A 21823-nucleotide genomic window follows, 5' to 3' on the forward strand; every position below is an offset into this window, starting at 1 on the left:
GATTATACAAAACTCGTGCTACGTGGTACAATACTATCAACCTATGCTTCTATTGACAAATATCCTCCCAATGCAGTAATGTAAACCAATTCCCACCAATTAGGATAGTGCATCTAATGTTCTAAATAGTGGAGTCGGGGCTGATGGCGACTGCGGTTCGGGCAACTGCGACAGGGACATCAGGGAAGACGACATCTGCAATGGCCGCGACATCCAGTGTGACCAACACCGACGACGTCTCTCCCCCTCCCGTCGATGGTTCAACCACCATTTTCCAGCAAGACGATCTTGCGTATGTTGTGGACCTAAGAACCCTGATTTCAGTTGGACGTCTCCCTGTCGATGAGGAGAGTAGTTGTCTCAACTAGGACCCCAAGGACGGAGGACGACGGTGACACTCGTGGAAACTGGACCATGATTTCTAGAAGACGAAGATCACCACCCAAGACGGCATGCATCCGTTTCACTTTTGGAAAAACCTTTGCCGTATTGGAGAAGCTCAACTGTGCCTCTAGTGCCATCATCTGCATCACCATTTCCAACGATGCATAACAATTCTCCATTTGCATCACCATTTCCCTCTCTTTTCTTCCGCTTGATTCATTATATATTAATAAAATTTAGCAATTCAAAAAAAAAAAGGGGCAGGTTATGATGTCCATCATGTAAAGATGTATGACACTTGGTTATCGTGTGTTAGTTTTACTGAGCGGCCTGTGTAAAGTTTCATCATGCTTACAGTTCATGGTGAAGTGAATATCTTGTGTTTATTTGGTAATCTAGGTGGAATAAAGCTCACAAGCTTTGTTACCTGAAAGAAATATCAAGTTATTAGAAAATGTGAATCAGATTGCAGAAGTGATTTCTTCTAAACCATTAATCTCTGTACTTATTAGGTTATCATTGTCATGCTTTCCTTTTGATTTCTGTTACTTTCTCTTTCCTCCTTGCTCTCTCCTCCTTTTTAAATTATCCTTTATCTTATCTTAATTTTTTTATGAACCATTCTAGTTCTGTTTCAGTGTCTTTAATTAATATAGTGTTCTAACTGAAGGGTTTCATTTTGACCAAAAAAAAAGTTTTTTTTATTTTTTTTCCAAGAACAAGTGTCCTTTCTATGATGTGTTCAATTATTGGTTCTCATCTGCATCTAAATGTTGTTTCCGTTGTTTTTGACACATCGTAGTGTCATCAGTTTGACTCTAAGAAACCTCAAACTCTTAAAGGCTAAATTGAAATTGTGGTCCTCAACGTGCCACTCTACTGCTAATGCTGAATAGGCCTTTCTCTTATCTCATATTGTTGACCTTGATAAAGTGATAGACCCCAAATTAGTGTTACCTACTCTAGAAGGAGTAAACAACAATTGGAAGGATAATTAGAGGGTGATTAATGTGGTCAGGGAAATTTTGGGAATTTGACAATTTAAGTGGTTTAAGGAGAGAATTTAGAGAGTCAACTGAGGGAGAAGAAGGGGCGCGTCGTTTTGTCTTCAGAGCGTGGCTCATGGAGAGTACTGGTCTCTCGAATATCAGTGGTTATCGGCGACTATTTCCGGTGAGTTTTACATCGATTTCGACAGAAGAGTTTCCGTTTTCATCTCTATTATAAGTGTGCTCAGTGATTACGGCTATCGGGGGGTTTGTTTGCTCTATTGAGGATTCATCGTCGACTCAAGGAGAGTGTATTTCTTTCGATTTCAGCAGTGAAGGTTTGTCGATTACTTTTCTTTGTCTTGGAAATCTTTATTCTTGTTATCGGGTTGTATCATAATGTTGAGCAAAGGTGTCTCAGTTCCATTGAATTCTTCAATAAAATTTCTCTTAAATGCAAATTTCAAAGAGACTGTATATATGTATCAGTCTACATACAAAGCCAGGTGTTATGAAGTCTACTCAACAAATAAAATATTTTGCAACAGGTCACAGAGGCCTCATATTAATGCAATAAGTTATTACAGTAATTAAAAATATCTGGAGTAAAATTCGACGTAAGCATCTGGAAAAAGATAAATTTACAGATTTCTATTTAGCCACATGGAGCATCTTGAAGATAAACATCTTATTTCATTGAAACAGGAACTGTAAGGTGCTATTTACTGTCGCACACCAAAAACAGGGACCATTGAGGCAAAGTGCTACCGGTGTTCTAGAAGCTTTCAAAAGTGCTCCATAGAATGATGATGGGCATGCTGACGATTTTTGCCAAGAGAAATTCACATATATGTAAGTTATTCAATGTTGATTCAAAGATATCCATTCTCAAGTCATGTCTTGTATATTTCTTAGTCAAATTGTCTTAGACAACTCTCTTGGAATTGTTATATGAATAGCTATCCTCCTTGACATTTGTTTAAATGAAGTATAAGATGGTCCTTAAACTTTTCATACTTTTCCTTTGGTTGATAAACATATTTGCAAACTGCATTCATCTTTGAGCACAAACTTATAAAGCGACCCTTTTCAATTCATGAAATAAAATATTTTATCGATAAAAGATTTGCTAACTCATTAAAAAAAAAACCATATCCGAGGCTTGGAAATGCAAGCAGAACTTCATATGAACTCTTTTGTAGTCATTTCAGTTTATTTAAAGACATGCACCATGAAACAACTAAAAAGGCCAATATAACACAATCAAGTAGGCCATCCAAGAGCAATTGTTGTCAAAGTATCATACTCGCCTCCCGAAAATATGCATAACTCACTAAACTTCCTAGCAAAAAAGTTTTGTCAGGAAGCCTAACTACTTGATATCCATGGGAAAGATGCCCTCCATGAGGAAGATCCAGGGCCATGATTCTCTCATGTGGCTTCAATAATGCCCGTTTAATCCTTGAAGTTAGTTGGAGACCTTGACAATTATTGCACATTAACTGCAAAAGTATCAACATAAGATCAAGTGATAAGTAGAGTGAAGCTGGGATGAGAATAAACAACCACTCATTCTAACAATTAGCCATCTAATCATTACAATAGAAGGAGCTAATGCATCTAATTATTATTATTTTTTTGAAATGATGTTGAATTTTATTAAAAGATAGTTCGAACAAGCAAATTACAAGGGGATTGCATCTAATTATTGACAAACTCATATAGTGCACATCTCATACAACCAACTGTCTCTTCCCCAACAAGAGAAATTTTTTTAACTTGCCAAAGAACTAGCGATAAAACATTCGTTTTGTTCTTCTCCTCCAGGTTTCGTGATTCCACCTTTCCTGGAGATTCTTATTTTACAAAACCTCTCTCTCTCTCTTTCTCAATGTGTCAGGTTTCATTACTTGTTTATCAAACGGTAAATGGATAAATTATAAAATTTGATAAAAATCTATAAAAATTTAACAAGAACATTTTGTTGAATCAAATGTTGAAGGACATCTGGGTCTTTCAAAAAATGAATACAACCACTGACTTGCATATTGTCCTATGCGATTAAAAAATAAAAAGTTACGAAAAATAGATCACTTAAAAAAAACTAGTACAGTCATAAAGTTATATCTTGTCTTACATTAGCATATTTGTTTGTCTACGAGGAGGAAGATTGTGTGGCAATTTGAGGAGGGGAATTAACTTACGATTCTTTTGACATTAATATACTCATAGAATAAATTACAAATTGCCCTTAAAACTTAAATGGGTAATGGGGCATTTGGTTACAAAATAAGCATTACTTTTATCCATTATGTTTAATAAATGGTAAGTGGTAAAGAGGTAAAAGTACCCATCCTTACTCTGTAAAGGATTTTTCTTTTGTTTCTGTATATAGATGAAGGGGTGGTAGACCAATTATTTGGTAAAATGGACACCTCTAATATCAGTATTTAGCATATCTTGAAATCCAAGACCTCTCACTTGAGAAGCAAAAGGTATCAAAGAGATGAGGAACCCTAATAAAGAGGAGAAGATGTCATCCTTTAAAAATGAGGATTAGAAGAAATTTCTCACTGGATACTGCGAGTTTCTTAAGAAATTTCTCATTGGATATAGCAAGTATCTTTATATGCAACTCATAATTTGCTGAAGCATTTTCTAATGATTATATAATATTTCTCATTGGTGTCTCAATTTCTCTCGTTAGTTGATTATTGTAAATTTGAACTTTTCATATTAGTTTCTTTCAAGGTTGATTATGCGAATCTTACTGAGCTTTAGTTTCTTGTTTCCAGTTTACAATTTTGTTACTGCCTCTATTGCATGTTCTTGAAACTTTACTCGAGTCTATTATTCATTGCTTCTGGATCTAAAGGTTCAATGGCAAGAGTTACTCTTCAGGGATGCTTTGTCTTATATGAAATCAATTCTAGAAGCAGAGGCCACCTCTTTGAGTACTAAATCTTTTTGGGATCTTGCTCACAGCAATCCAAAATCAGATTCTAATGGTTTCTAGATGAAGAAACGAAAGGACTCAAAATGAAGCACAAAAACTAAGCACCTCTATTTTAACATTTCAATTGCTCTTGCCCTTCTTCTTATGTCGGTCTTAATGGGGTCAAGGCCGATGTTCTTGAGTCGGTGAAAGCATATATTGTACTAAATCAAATTCATATTATTTTCCTATTTGACTTATGATGACCATAAAACAAGTTAGTGATATTCATATAGTGAATAACCCTTTTGTATGTGAATCATGCTTCTTTGTTTAGATGAAAGTTAAGGTACGAATTTTGGCTATGTTGTTCGACGATGATGTTGAGAAATCCACAAGGCTTGAAACTGACTCAGAGGTAGACATGAGATGCTTATTACTTCAAAGAAGATCAAATTTGATGAAACAATTGGTTCAAAAGAATTCACAATGCATCTATTGGGCTCGTAAACATCAAGATACAAAGAATGTTCCAAATCTCCCAACATCAAAGTATGTGTCCCATGGTAATATTCTTGTCCCCATGGTATCAACTAGTTTGGCTCCCAACAATCCATACTCTTGAAGCATATCTATGACATACTTACATTGTGTTATCACAACACCTTCTTTACTTTTCGCCACTTCAATGTCGAGAAAATATTTCAATGGCCCCGAGTTTTTAGTTTGAAAATGTGTAGAAAAATGAGACTTGGTATCCTCTATACCGGAAATATTATATAACATAATGCCATCTTCATATATTGTTTCTTAATATTTATTTGTTATATATTTATATGAAATGCAAAACTTGGTATGAACAATGTATAGGTCTTGTCATGTTCTACAAGTTCGTGCTTGTTTTTAGCAGTGAAAATGAAATTTTGATGTTCCTCGATGTTTTTGTTACGAAACATAATTCATATGGAAGAGTCTAAAAATCTAGGTATGAAAACATTATTTTAGTGAAAACAAAAAACATTTCTAGGGGGGTATTAGTGCGTGCGTGAGTCAAATAAAAGTGTAAGTGATTACACTATCACTTGACCCGAACGCGTTAGTGCGCACATCAGAGGTGAATTGAACTGGATGAACCCGTTCGTTCACTTGAACTCACTCCTGAGTAAAGTGGGTGAATTAGGATTCCTACCAAATTCCTTGTTCATCCACTTCCCCTCGTGTCGACGCTCCCTCTTCCCGTTTGCTCTCGGCCTTACTCGCATCATTAATTTCTACTATGTAAACATCTATCATATGTTATTAATAAAATATTATATTTATTTATTATATTAATTATTTTAATTACTATATTAAATTAATGATTTAAGAGTGATAATTAAAACATTATTAAAATAAACCTTTGATCAAGTATTTTTGTTTAATTATCCTATTTTTATAATTAATTAAACCCATAATTTTTTACTTTTTGGCAATATATTATTATTTTATACTATATAAATATCTATCTTATGTTAGTAATAAAATAAAATATTTATTTATTTATTATATTGAATATTTTTATTACTATATTAAATTAGTGATAATTAAAATATTGTTAAAGTAAGCATTTTATCAAGTAATTTTTTTAATTATTCTATTTTTTTATAATTAATTAAACTTATGATTTTTTATTTTGTGAAAATATATTATTAATTTGTACTACTTAAAAATCTGTCTTATGTTATTATTAAAATACTATTTATTTATTATATTCATGACTATTAAAAAATATTTTATTTATCTATTTTTAATTAATTAGTGTATCAGTTAATTTTCACACTTAATTATTGTATTAATTTAGACTAAACCGCAATCTATCTTAATTTTTTAATGAAATATCTTATTTAATTAATTAGTACATTAAATTACATATTAGTGTATTAATCATGTGTTGTTTAGGTTAATTAGCTCTTTAGGTATATTATAAAAAAAGTAACTCATTTTCTTGTTAAAACTAAATTTTTTATTTTGGGCACTAATATAGGAAAGGATGAATTTTTCTTCTATTTTTAATTAATTATTTTATTTAATTTATGGAGGGTGGGAAGAAGAAAAAGGGCAACGACGTGCTTCAGGTTTGTCATCATCAGACATTGCACAAAACTACAAAATCTCTCTAGTCTTTTCGATTTAGTTTCTTATTTGGATGCATAAAAAAAAGATAAAAAATAAATATTTATATATTTTTAAAAAATCATAAATCAAAAAGAAGGCCATTGATTAAAAAATAGAGAAGGCATAGAAACATTTTTAATTTTTTTTAAAATATCTATTAATATAAAGTGAGTAACACGATTCAAAATGTAATTGCTTTTGACATTAATCTAAGAAAATAGAATAAACTTTCTTTAGGGTTATTTATGCTTGTTGAAATGTATATACGAATATAATATTATTTACTATTTTGATTATAAAATAGAATATACTCGTAGAGTTTTCTAAAATAAAGAATAACATTTTTTTAAATAAAAAGTAAAATAATTAATACTAATAGAAAATTTTCAAATATAAAACTATACAATATGATATACTATAATATGTAAGATAAACATAGTAATTCATATCTTATATAATAATTATATTTATTTTATTAAAATTTATTATTTAAAATAAGGAAAAATTATTTTTACAATAAAAATAAAATAAATATTACTAATAGATAGTTTTCAAATATAAAACTATACAATATGATATATATAATATGTAAGATAAACATAGTAATTCATATCTTATATAATAATTATATTTATTTTAATTACATTTATTATTTAAAATAAACAAATATGTTTGCTTAAATTATAAATAAAATAATTATTACTAATAGATAGTTCTCAAATAAGATAATATTTTGGGGCCACCTTAGCTTCCTTCATCATCAAAATAGCCAATGCTGATAAAAATCAGCAATTGAGAAGTGTTTCTTCAATAATGATGTCTCATCCAAAGAGATATTATAGCAACAGCTACAATGGGCCTGACCCATCGGAGGCGAGTTGAACTGGATGAACCCGTTCGTTCACTTGAACTCACTCATGAGTAAAGTGGGTGAATTAGGATTTCTACCAAATTCCTTGTTCATCCACTTTTCCTCGTGTCGACGCTCCCTCTGCCTGCTCGCTATCGGCCTCCCTCGCATCATTAATTTCAATAGACACAGGTTCTTCAGGGGTAAGAAGGGCAATAACAGGAGACGCAGCGGGGTAATCAGCCATGAAGGCCACTGAAGAAGAGGAACGACTGGAGTGGGCCACTGAAGAAGAGGAACGACTGGAGTGGAAGAAGAGGAAGGGGCCACTGAAGAAGAGGAACGACTGGAGTGGAAGAAGAGGAAGGGGCCACTGAAGAAGAGGAACGACCGGAGTGGAAGAAGAGGAAGGAGCAGTTGAGTTTGAGTGGAAGAAGACTGAGAAGCTGTTGGATTGGAGTTCAAAAAGCGCGGGAAGAGTACGCTAAGCTGAGCCCTTAATTTATAGGCGAACAGAGTTTAACCCCGCAGTTAGTTTAGAAACCGCGTAGTTAGTTAATATCGTTCGAGTTTAAATCTGCCGGTGGAAGATGAAGGCACTCCAAAAGATCAACGGCTGCGATGCCTCCTTCAGCAGCGCCAGCGGGAAAGGGTCACTTGCCCTCTTGATTTCCCCCGCCCCAAGGCACGAAAAGAAAGAGGGCGAGGGACTCTGGTCTGTGTTGATTCGATTCGTTACCAAGCTGCCTGCAGACGAAGATGGAGTATGAGAACAAGCACGTCCTCGCCCCCATGGTTCGCGTGGTCAGTTGGCAGTACCATGCCTTTTTTTTTTTTTTCATCTTGCGGTTGATTCCTTCATTCTTTAGCTGTTTATTTGCCCTAAAGAGTGCTATCCCATTCTTGTGCATGTAGGGAACTTTACCATTTCGGCTTTTAGCTGCAGAATATGGTGCAGACATCACTTACGGAGAAGAGATAATCGATCATAAGATGTTGAAGTGTGAACGGAAGATAAAAGGTAACGCAAAAGGCCAAAAAAAAAAAAAACAGAGAAATTGTACCGTATGCTGGTTTTAAACATCAAAATTATAGTTTAGAACTTGTTTTATGTTCTTTGATAATTTTCAATTTCCACAGCTTGACTAGGAAATATTGTTTGTTTATCTAGGTGTATAGCATAGAGGAAATATGGTTCTAAGGTTGCTAGATCTTACTGGTACCAAATCATGTCCTCTGTTAACCGAGAGAAGGATACTGGTTTTACACAAATTCTTGTTCATTATGTGGTAAAATCTCTTAAATAAATTCTGTTTTCTTCTAGAGTCTCTTGGTACTACAGATTTTGTGGAGAAAGGAACGGCAACTTTAGTTTTCAGGACTTGCGCCAAGGAGGCAGATTGGGTACTTCAGATTCTGTGAGGGCTCTTGCTGCTGCTGAGATGCTGTATGTTTATTCTTGTTGTATCTTAGATATAGATCAAGTTGTAAATAAGTAAATCTAGTTGGTGATCAATTACCGAGGCATTGCACTTAGTAAGTACTGGCCTAACTGGTCAATCATATGGAATTTATATAACTCTTACCTTTTCCAGTTATTATGCAAGATAACTTTGACAAGAAAAGGGTATTACCTAACTGATATTTTTCTCAAGTTCTGTAGTTTGGTAATGTTTACCTCAGTCATTGCATGATCATCATAATTGGAGAATTTTTAGAGTGTATTTCCACTTTCGGGTTCAAAGATGTAGCGGCTATTGACATCAACATGGGCTGCCCCAAGTCATTCTCTATCAGTGGGGGCATGGGTGCAGCTTTATTGTTTAAGCCGGAGCTTATCCATGATGTAATAGATGTGTCTTTATTGAGATATGGCAGTTTCAGGATTTTTATCTTGATTATTGCTATTTTTATCCGGTTTCATACTGTAGTTTCATTTTATGCAGATTTTAACTACATTAAGAAGAAACATAGACACTCCAGTAACTTGTAAAATTTGACTTCTTAAGTCACCTCAATACACCATAGAGCTTGCTAGACGAATTGAGAAGACTGACGTCTCTGCTCTTGTGGTTCATGGAAGGTAAACACTTCATATATTCCTAGTCATTTTTTTTGAATGTTTGTTACAATAAAAAAATATTATTTCTTGTTGCGGTATATTCTGTCTTGATGGTTTATTCTAGTTTTATTTGGTGTTTCTTTGTACTTTTAGTGTTTATATAGGAAATTGTTCACCGATTCTTCCAAGTATTATTTGCTATGAATAGTAAGATGAGAAAATATTGAATGTTGCGTGCTATTTGAATGAAATGTCTAGGTGTAGATATTCTGGAATAGATGATTTATGAGAAGATTAACTTGAATATGCTTTGAAAGTTTGACTAGAATTTTGTATATCCGATATGTATCTTGATTTAACCCTTTGGAGTATCGACTTATGTCGAAAATAAAAGTAAATAAAAAAATCTGGAAATATATGCTCTTCAGCAATCCTCCATTTTTTAACAAATTTTCAGACTGGTATTAAATTCCAAACGAGTTTAGTGAACCGTTTTGCAATACTATAGATAAGCTACAAAATTTAGGACCTATTCTGTCTGTTGTATCTTCTCTCATGAAACTTGAATTGGTATTTCCTCTTGTTTGCTTCATGTATAGGCTTGACATTAAATTAGATTTAAAGAGGAAGATAAGTATTTAAGCACAAGCGAGGTTGACAACATGGTGACCTTACAGTGTATCTATTAGTTACCAGTTGATGATTTTGTGGACATAACAAGCTGATAGAGTTAATCTCATCCTTTTAAAAAAGAAAAAAGAAAAAGGTAGGTTGAGTTGATAACAGGGAAATGACGGATGAAGAAGACACCATGATTTAGAGTTGTTTGTAGCTCAGGCTGGCAACACAGTTGCAATGCATAAAAAATTGGTTTAGTGCGTGTTGCCACCTCTATAGTGAACAATGCAATCTCCTACACTCAGGCATCATTATCTTAAAGGTCATTTTAAATGTATGTAACGACTTTGCATAAATAATGTTACATATAGTGAAGATTTATATAAATAAGTATACTATATTCAAGCATATTCACAGCAGTTTCTGGCGATATTAGTACTCGGTACCACAACCATCTGAATTTTTATCTAATGCATAGGACATTAGATGTTTAGATATGCGATTACTTTTGAGTACTCCTAAGGGTATGCACCCCTGAAACGTCCTGATTAACTTGCCTCAACCTGACCTCCTCCACATGGCAATGTGTTTTTCTCTACAATCCTGCAATCTGGCTGATAAGAAATATATTCATGGGGTTCAGATATTTGCTGACATGGGTATAGTGGGAAATAGTCCTTCTCAATGTCCAAACTTTATGACTTTTTTTCTGGTTGTCGTTTACTCTTTTTGTACTTAAAATAAGTGAATTTATGCCATTCAAAAAGTAGAAAAAGAGTTTATAAGTTGTAGTGAGAAGAGTGTTTTCCTCCATGTACTAATCTCTTACGTAAATGAATTTATAAGTGGGGAAAAGTGATTGACTTTCAGCCTAACTGTTCCTATCACATACAAACCATATCATCATTGTAAGATTTGTTAGTGGGAATTATTCCATATTGGTTAATAATTAGAAGAGTCATGTGGTTCTCAGTTGGGAAAAAGGTCCGGTTTTGCTATTTTAGTTTGTATGCTATATGTGTTATTTTTGTCTTAGACCCATTGTCCCTTTGAGTAGGTTTGTATGTGAAGGGGAGTGTTAGTGAAAATAATCCCATATTAGTAAATATCAAGAAAAGTTATACGAATATTAGGTGGGAAAAGACCTCCTAACTTCGGTTGGGATGGACCTGGATCCGAATGTGTTCTAGAGCTCATAATGCAAGAAGGGAGGAAACTATCTATCTTGTCTCCAAATATATTAGTTTATAACTGAAACTACATGAATATTGACTTTCAATTAGCACTCTGTATTACATAATATGATTTAACCTCTTAAGTTTCTTTACAAGGAAATGGTTTTTCATATACTCGAATAGTCCCTCTCAAGTTTGAGCATACAAGTTATAGATTTCCAACTTGTAATATTGTGAATGTAATTGTGCTGATGACAAGGTCTGGGTGAATATATCGGCAAACCACTTTTATTGAGAAGAGGTAATAGATGTGTCTTTATTGAGATATGGCAGTTTCAGGATTTTTAGCTTGATTATTTCTATTTTTATCCGATGTCATGTTGTAGTTTCATTTTTATGCAGATTTTAACTACATTAAGAAGGCACTTAGACACTCCAGTAACTTGTAAAATTCGACTTCTTAAGTCACCTCAAGACAATGTAGAGCTAGCTAGACGAATTGATAAGACTGGTGTCTCTGCTTTTGCGGTTCATGGAAGTTAAACATTTCATATATTCATAGTCATTTTTCTGAATGTTTGTTACAATAGAAAAATATATTTTCTTGTTGTTGTATATTCTGTGTTGATGGTTTATTCTAGTTTTATTTGGTGTTTCATTGTACTTTTGGTGTTGATATAGGAAATTGCTCTCCGATTCTTCCAGGTATTGTTTGCTAAGAATAGTAAGATGAGAAAATATAGAATGTTGTGTGCTATTTGAATGAAATGTCTAGGAAAGGATACTAGGATGGATGATTACTGCATTTCTAAGAAGATTAACTTGAAGGTGGATATATATATCCTAATTTAACTCTTTGGAGTACTGACTTATATAAAAAATATAAGTAAATAAAAAAAATCTGGAAATATATGCCCTTCAGCAATCATCCATTTTTTAACTAAGTTTCAGACAGATATAAAGTAAGTTATGTACAGAATGGTATTAGTTTCCAAATGAGTTTAGTGAACCCTTTTGCAATACTATAGATAAGCTACAAAATTCAGGACCTGTTCTGTCTGTGGTATCTTCTCCCGTGAAACTTGAATTGGTATTTCTTCTTGTTTGTTTCTTGTATAGGCCTGAAATTAAATTAGATTTAAAGAGGAAAATAAGTATTTAGCACAAGCGGAGGTTGACAACATGGTGACCTTACAGTGTATCTATTAGAAAGTAGTTGATGAGTTTGTGGACATAACAAGTTGATAGAGTTAATCTTATCCTTTAAAAAAAAAGAAAAAGGTAGATTGAGTTGATCACAGGGAAATGACGGATGAAGAAGACACCATGATTCAGAGTTGTTTGTAGCTCAGGCTCTCAACATCGTTGCAATGCTTAAAAATTTAGCTTAGTGCGTGCTGCCACCTCTATAGTGAACAATGCGATCTTCTACACTCAAACATCATTATCTTAAATGTCATTTTAAATGTATGTAACAACTTTACATAAATAATGTTACTTATAGTGAAAATTTACATAACTAAGTATAATTGATTCAAGCTTATTCACTGCAGGTTCTGGCAATATTAATACTCTGTTCCAACCATCTGAATTTTTATCTGGTGCATAGGACATTAGATGTTTAGATATGCGATTATTTTTTAGTACTCCCAAGGGTATGTACCCCAGAAAAGTCCAGATTAACCTGCCTCAACCTGACCTCCTCCACATGGAAATGTGTTTTTCCCTACAATTCTGCAATCTGGCTGATAAGAAATATATTCAGGGGGTTCAGGCATTTGCTGACATGGGTATAGTTGGAAATAGTCCCTCTCAATGTCCAGACTTCATGACTTTGATTACTGGTTTTAGTTTACTATTTTTGTACTTAAAATAAGAGAATTTATACCATTCTAAAGCTAGAAAAAGAGTTTATAAGTTGTAGTAAGAAGAATGTTTTTCTCCATGTACTAATCTCTTACTTATAATGAATTTATAAGAGGGGAAAAGTGATTGACTTGTTCCTATAAAATACAAACCATATAATCATTGTAAGATTTGTTAGTGGGAATTATTCCATATTGGTTAATAATAAGAAGAGTCATGTGGTTCTTAGTTTGGAATAGGCCCCCTAACTTCAGTCAGTCATATTGGGATGTACCTGGACTTAACTTTAACATGGAATAAAAGCGAGACGAGCCTTGTTGGCCCGATTTTGCTATTTTATTTTGTTTTCTATAAGTGTTATTTATGTGTTAGACCTGTTGTCTCTATGAGTAGGTTTGTATGTGAAGGGGAGTGTTAGTGGAAATAATCCCATATTTGTAAATATTAAGAAAAGTCATGCGGATATTAGGTGGGAAAAGGCCTCCTAACTTCGGTTGGGATGGACCTGGATCCTAATGAGTTCTTGAGCCACATAATGCAAGAGGGGAGGAAACTATCCATCTTGTCTTCAAATCCATTAGTTTAAAACTAAAACTACATGAAGATTGACTTTCAATTAGCACTCTGTATTACATAATAACTCTTAAGTTTCTTTACTAGGAAATGGTTTTTCATATACTTGAATAGTCACCCTCAAGTTGGAGCACACAAGTTATAGATTTCTAGCTTGTAATATTGTGAATGTAATTATGCTGAACCCATAAATGGATTTATTTAGTATAGAAACTTCGTTTTCCTTTTCAACCACAATTCTACTTAGTTGTCCCATGTCCACATCTTGTAGAGATCTCTGTTAAGGAAAACCTTTTTTTAATATCTATCTAATGAATAGGCCAATGATAGTTGGCAATAATAGAGAAAAAACACGAATGGAATTTAATTGGCAATAGGAGAAAAAAAAAATCAGAGTAATTAATTCCTTAAGTTTAAGTAAACCCGTTTGACAACTAATCTTTGTTTGATTCATTTCTTACAATCATTAGGGTTATATTTCACTGTTACGTCCACCTTTTTTTTTTTTTTTTAAGTGGGTAATGATGTCAAGTTTGGAATGTGATTGTTTTCAATGACCTCCATGCCTTTATCTGTTGCCATTCACAAACTTGGGTGTGTTTGAGCATGTTGGTAGGATTGGGAAATAAAGATGGATGACAAGGCTGAGAGGAAAGAGGCACAATTGGGGGATAAGTGCTGTGTAGACACAAAATGGGATATTGGGTGCGAAGTATTGGCCTTCACTTAGATACAAGATTTGTCCCCTTTTCGTAGTCTATCATTCAAAAAGTGGGTCCAAAGATGACTAGATTCAAGAAATCACTTAACTACAAAACCTCATAAAACGAACCAGATGCCTATATTTCTCTATTTTTTGACGATGTGGATGACTAAAGTGGAGCAGTTTTTATATGCTTTTTCTTTTAAACGGTTTAGATGCCTTCTTTTGCACACCTTTAAAGTAAAAAATGGATCTACCTTGTGATGAATGGTCACCGCAGAATAGGGCAAAAGAAGATTCACCTCTACCATAAGAGGGTGGCTTCAAAGAAGGTAACATCAGTCGAGGTATAAAACTTCTTTGAAAATGGGTCATAGCATATGTATCCCTTTTTATTTGTAAGTACCCAATAAAATACACTTCGTGGTTCTAGCTTTTAACTTGTTTCCATTTGAGACGAACAATGCACAAAATACACTCTGAAAGACACGAGGAATCAATGAAAATGGACTCTTCCTAAGAAAATAATACATAAAAGGGTAACTCATTATTTGCAACACATCAAGGCATTCTATGATTAGATAACAAGCCCTCTACATAGCATACGGCCAAAAAAATTGTGGAATATTCATACCATGTAACAAAGATTGGGCTACTTTAAGCAAATGTTTAGTTTTGTTTTTGGGGTATACACATATTGATGTAAAATACCTTTTCCTTACAAAAGGAAGAGAATATGGAGGACTTGTCTTCTCTCACATTATCTGAACAAAAGATTTTAATCAAAAAACCATATTGCAGAAATACCATTATATAAAATAGATGAAAATTGGATAGATTTGATACATACGTGAGTCCTTAAAGTATGATTTGTATTATCGAATGATCTAAATGAACTCGAAGGGTCACGATCGATTGACCTAACTATCAGACTCCTATGACTTATTGGTGGACATCCTTCTTCCTCAGTCCTAAGACTTTGTAAACTTTTCCTCTAGACTAATGGTGTAACTCTTTTTCTACCTTCCTAGGTCCACACAAAAGCAAACTTCTTGGACATACCCTAACTAGATCATCAATGTGACTTATTCCAATAGGTTTTTGTAACATCCTATTTCGCATGAGATTTATACAACAACCTTTTTCCCAGAGTCCCTTTTAAGAATCTCAAAATCCTTTATGTTGCCTCAAGATGAACTCTTTGGAAGTTCTCCATAAAGTGACTTAGAATCCCTATTATAAATGTTGTTAAGGAATAGTCCCACATGGATTAATGAGTGCAAAAATCTTGAGTTTATTAGTTAGGAAAGAGGTTTCCTAAGTTGGCTAGTCATTTTGGGATGGGCCTTGGACCCAACTTAACATGGTATGAGAGCAAGTACTCATATGTGGGCCTAAACCTAAACTATCCACTTGTAGAGCCACAAAAGAGGACCTACACCTAAACTCTCTACCTGTAGAGCCACAAAAAGAGGGCCTACACCTAAACTATCCACTTGCAGAGCCACAAAAAGAGGGCCTACACCTAAAACTATGCACTTGTAGAGCCACAAAAGAGGGCCTACCTATGAAGGGGAGTGTTAAAGAATAGTCCCACATGGATTAATGAGTAAAAAAATCTTGAGTTTATTAGTTAGGAAAGAGGTTTCCGAAGTTGGCTAGTCATTTTGGGATGAGCCTTGGACCCAACTTAACAAATGATATATCTGGTATGTGCCTGTTGCATAAATGAGCTTTCCAATTAACCGCTGGTATTCATTCTGTTGTTGAACTTTGGACTCTTGTTATCATCCAAACAACCCATATTCTTCTAACATATCTTTGACATAATTCCTCTGGGATAACACCAACACTTGCCTTACTTGAAACAACCTCAATGCTAAGAAAGTATTTCAAGTACCTCGAGTCTTTCATTTGAAAATGACTTTCTAGATACTTCCTTTACCTCTTCAATTCTTTTTTCTCTCTTCCCAAGAGAGATATATCATCAACTAGACCACGTATACTCCAATTCCCGATAACCACATAAAAAAAAATACTAAATGGTCACAATGATTTTGGGAGAAAAGGGGCTGAGGCAAGCCGTTTGCTCCCTCAACCAGCATTTCTGCCTCAATACGAGGCTTCTCGGACTTCATTGGTGGATGTAGTATGGATGAGATACCTCTTTCCGGAAAGAACTACACGTGGACTATCCGCTTGCAGCAATCTATCCTCTCAAAATTGGACCGTTTCTTGGCTTGTCATGACTGGTTGCAGCTGTTTGGGAATGTTATTGGAAGAGTTTTCAATAAGGTAGGGTCTGATCATTGGCCTATCATGCTGACCTCCATTGTTGAAAAATGGGGGCCCTCTCCTTTCAGTTTCAAAAACTCATTGTTGATGGAGAAAAATTTTGATGCTCTTATTGGTGGATGGTGGGCTGAGGGTTCAAGCTTTGGTAGAAGGGAGTGGGCCTTCCCTCTAAAGTTGCGATTCATAAAAGGAAAAATAAAGAAGTGGGCTACTAGTCGCCATGCCTCTTTGGGTGCCGAGAAGGCCTCCCTCCTCTCTCAGATCGCAGCCTTGGACCTAGTAGAGGAACAAAGGTACCTAACTTTTGATGAGTTTTCTTCATGTGTTTCTCTAAATTCTAATCTCAAAGGCACGCGCACGCTTACACTTGTCCTAATACTTGTTTGAATAGTGATTTGACCTTTCATGGTGGGCACATTTCTTTTCTTCACGTCTTAGTGATGTACTTTATTCTTTGTCGTTGTGCCTCACAACTTCAATGCCTTTTGTTCTGTATTTATGTGCCATTGATCTGTAGTAGAATTTGGACAAGTTAGCATATGTTTTGGTTTCTTGCTCAACCATATTTTTAAGATACTAGTTCATTGTATAGAACTATCCTTTCTTTACTTTTTTTAGTGTTGCAAATCATTGCAAACATCTACTTTTGTTATTAATTATTCTTGGGTTGAATAATTGCAAAAAAATTGCTGATTGACCAAGGGATCCTGCAAAATGGAATGAGATTGCTGATATTGTAGCAGCATTATCAATCCCTGTTATAGCAAATGGAGATGTCTTTGAGTATGATGATTTTCAACGTATAAAAAGTGCAACTGGTAATTGTCATATCAGGGTTTAGTCTGGATGTTCGTCCTTTTTTTTCCTTTTTAGTGAAGGAAAAGTCTGAAATTTTTTCTTTTGATAAAGAATATAGCTTCTCTCTCTCTAACGAGAAAACAATAAATGCTGATAACAGACCCTTTGGTTACAATTAAGCCTTTTAGAAGCATGACTAATATCACCTTAATTTTATGGCTTTTAATAAATCACAATCTCTGTCACTGGCAGAACAGCAAAGCATATAAAAATATTTTTATATGAGTCTTTTTTTTTTTGTGATTCTTGAAATATGCTATTTCTGTTAATTCCTCACTTTTCCTTGAGACAATATGTTTAGTGTTTCAGAAAGAAATGTTATAATTATCTATATAGGTTTTTAAGCATTTATAATTCATGTAAATATTAATGTGCTCTAAATGAATTTGGCGAGTTTCAAGTGAAAATAGAAACTGTGAAGTAGTCAAAATTTTCTTTTCTCTGAAAGAACCGTGGAGATAAAAAAAGGAAAAAGAAAAAAACTCTTAATAATGGTGTAATTGTGTTACTGGAAATATGACTATGACATCTTGTTTAGTTTTCACTAACAAAAAAAAGAGAAAAGAACATTCTAACTTGAAACCTCTGCCATGTTTTAATGTACTTCTTAAGTAATTCATATACCTCTGGAATTTCTAGGTGCTTCATCTGTGATGGTGGCTAGGGGGGCTCTCTGGAATGCTTCAATGTTCAGTGCCAAAGGCATGGGAAGATGTCAGAAGAGAGTATGTACGGAAGGTGTGCATCTCATCCCTGAAATGGTGTATTTTGAGTTCTGGAATGCATCTTTATTATATTAAAAAAATCAATCTTGCTTCTAGAGCAATTTATTTGTTTTTTAAGAGCAAAAACCGATCTTGTTTCCGGAGGATTCTTTTCGTTATTTTCTTTTCTCAGTGCAGAGTGTCTTATGGGACAACGATCTTAGAAGCACCAAGCAAACATTGAAGGAAATGATAATGCACTACTCCTGCCTTGAATTTCCAGAGGGAAAGGCTGTGACGAAGTTTGAGACATTGGCAGACTTAGCGTAAGTTTCTTCGCATGTATGCTTTCTTTGTGACGGTGTGGAAGTACAGTTTTGACACAAATATGGTCCATAGTAGTTGTTGCATTCATTTCAAATTTGTTTATATAAAAATACTCCATATTCTTAATAAGCTCTTTATTCCCAACCACTCTTACTAAAAAAGACAGGCTATGGATATCATCATTGGAGTTCTATTGGATTAGTGATGCGGGAGAGAGGAAGAGTGGCACTTGATTGACGCTTTTCCCCTTTAGTGCCAGCAACTACTGCTCCCCATGTCCAAGAAAAATAGCGTGAGGCCTTGGCAGTGGCTATTTGCCTTACGAATATTAAGCCGTATCTAGTGGTGGCTAAGACTCAACTTCTTAGTTCCTCTGCCCTTCCCTCTTTTGATGACATAAGTGCTACGTTGTTACGGATTCCTGATCCATCTCCTCTTTCTCCGATTGGTGCTCCATCAGCTATGTTCTCTGGTAATCAGGGTACATCATCCCCATTTCGAGGATGTGGCAGAAATACAAGAGAAGGCCGCAATAGAGGTGGTCGAACGGGTCCAACCCATCCCCACACTGAGCCTCGATGGTGCACTTACTGTGGTGGTCAGAATTACCTTGTGGATTCATGCTGGAAACTCCATGGTAAGCTAGATTGGGTGACAACCAATCCAACCTCAGTTAATATTGAGAAAAAAGAGAATGAGACTGATTCTCATTCTAGGAATGTGACTATCTCTTCGGAAGACTATGCTATAATTCAAAAGGTGAAATCCTTATTGGATCAGTCCTCTACTCCACCAGGCCCTACTGCTGCTACTACCATTGCCTTAGGTATGCTTTCTTCCGATTTAACCCCTTTCTCTTGGATCATTGACTCTGGGGCTTCCGAACACTTGTTAGGTAACAAACACATGCTTCATTCATTGTCTCCATGTCTTCCTCATAAATTAGTCACTATTGCTAATGGTTCCCAAACCAAGGTGCTTGGCAAGGGTTCCTCCTCTCTTACCGCGTCTATTCCTCTCAAATATGTGTTATTTGTTCCTCAATTTTCGTTAAATTTGCTCTCTATTAGTCAATTAACCAAACAATTGAATTGTTTTGTCACTTTCTCACCATCTTCGTGTGTATATTAGGATCTAGCTACGAAATAGGTGATTGGTGGAGGCCATGAAAAGGGGGTTTATATTATTTTACTCTTCCACCAGTAGTTGATATTTCATCCACTTCATCCGAGGCTCAAATGTGGCACAACCGGCTTGGTCATCCATCTATCTCGTCACTTCGTTCTTTAGTTCCACCTCTTAAATTTTTGTCTAATTTTAATTGTGAGGCATGTCAATTAATTAAGCAAGTTATGAGTACATATTCTCCTCGTCTTACAACTACTAGTACTGCTCCATTTAAATTAATACATTCTGATGTATGGGGCCCTTTAAAGGTCTCTAACATTTCTCAGGTTCAATATTTTGTTACTTTTGTGGATGATTTTACCTGAGTGACTTGGTTGTTTTTTTTTAAAGAACGATCATAAATTCTTTCTATTTTTAAAAACTTTCATGCAATGGTTCTCACGCAATTTGGAAAAAAAAATTCAAATCCTTAGATCCGATAATGCTAAGGAATATTTGTCTAGTGAGTTTAAATCGTTTTGTGAGGGTAATAGGCTTCTTCATCAAACATCATGTGCCCATACCACTAAAAAAAATGGTGTTGCTGAAAGAAAGAATCGTCACCTCCTTGAGGTTGCTCGGGGCCTCCTCTACTCCATGAAGGTACCCTACTTTTATTGGCCTCATGCTATTCTTACAACATGCTTTCTCATCAATGGGTTACCTTCATCAGTACTGAGAAATCAAACTCCGTATTCTATTTTGTTTCATGGTGATGATCTATTTTCTCTTCCTCTTAAAGTGTTTGGTTGCATATGTTTTGTTCATGATACTTCACCACATAAAAGTAAACTTGATCCTCGGTCTCTAAGGTGTATTTTTTTGGGGTATTCTCGAACTCAGAAAGGATGTATTTGTTATAATCCTACACTTCGAAGGTTGATGGTATCTTGGGATGTGACTTTATTTGAAAACACTTCCTTCTACTCCTTACATGAAGCTCCTCCAGGGTTTACATCTACTCCTACCACTCCATGTCCGCTTGTGCCTTTTCATGTAGATATTACTCAACCCCCTGAAGCATCAGCAATCCCTTCACCTGTGGAATTGTCTGATCCACCTGAGGTAAGTCTTTCTCCTCCTCCTATGTTTGGGCTTGAATTTGATACTCGGCCTATTGCATTACGAAAGGCAACCCGTTCTTGCACTACGTCTCATCCAATTGCCAATTTTATGTCTTCTCATCGCTTATCTTCTCAGTGTGTTCATTTTCTTGCTTCTCTTTCGTCTGTTTCGATACCACAATCCTATCAGAAGGCCCTGAAGCATCCAATATGGAAGGCGGCTATGGATGAAGAAATTCATGCATTATATGAAAATCAAACATGGACATTGGCATCGCTCCCAAAAGGGAAAAAACCGGTTGGTTGCAGATGGGTTTTTTCAGTGAAACACAACCCAGATGAGTCGGTTGCTCGCCTTAAAGCACGCCTGGTTGCCAAAGGTTATACTCAATGTTATGGGATAAATTATGAAGAGACTTTCTCTCCAGTTGCTAAACTGAACTCAGTACGTATCATCCTTTCTATTGCTGCTAACTCATCTTGGCCAGTATATCAGTTCGATGTAAAAAATACATTTTTAAATGGTGAAATACGCGAAGAAATTTATAGGGTCCAACCACCAGGATATGTGGTTGAGGGGGAGTCCGTATGCCGCTTAAAGAAATCTTTATATGGGCTTAAACAATCCCCTCGGGCTTGGTTTGATAAATTCAGTCAAGCGCTTCTACGATTTGGCTTTCATAGGAGCTCAGTTGATACTCAGTATATGTTAAAGATACTATCAAAGGGAAGATATTATTGGTCGTGTATGTTGATGATATTATCTTGACTGGAAATGATGCTCATATTATACAAGGAGTGAAGAATATGATATGTAAAGAGTTCAAGACTAAATATTTGGGTAAGCTCAAATATTTTCTGGGTATAGAAGTCTTTCAGTCAAATAATGGAATAGTATTGTCTCAATGTAAATACGTCTTGGATCTTCTTGAAGAAATAGGAATGAAGGGTTGTAGACCAGTTGATGCACCTATGGATGCAAATGAAAAATTGTGTGCCACAGTTGGAGAAGATGTTGACACTGGAAAATATCAAAGACTTGTGGGAAAATTGATCTATCTCATGGTAACCAGGCCATATATATCATATGCTGTGAGTA

The 21823-nt window shown here is 35.0% G+C and overlaps 1 pseudogene; it reads left to right on the forward strand.

Moving 5' to 3' along the window:
* The first annotated feature begins 7973 nt into the window (after nt 1-7973).
* On the forward strand, nt 7974-18858 carry LOC137934847 (uncharacterized; annotated as a pseudogene).
* The last annotated feature ends 2965 nt before the right edge of the window (nt 18859-21823 follow it).

This window comes from Aristolochia californica, unplaced genomic scaffold (genome assembly GCF_029961685.1).
Source record: "Aristolochia californica isolate CCGP_79_NKW_82.1479 unplaced genomic scaffold, dmAriCali1.0.hap1 SCAF_10, whole genome shotgun sequence".
In the NCBI taxonomy this organism is placed as follows: Eukaryota; Viridiplantae; Streptophyta; class Magnoliopsida; order Piperales; family Aristolochiaceae; genus Aristolochia; species Aristolochia californica.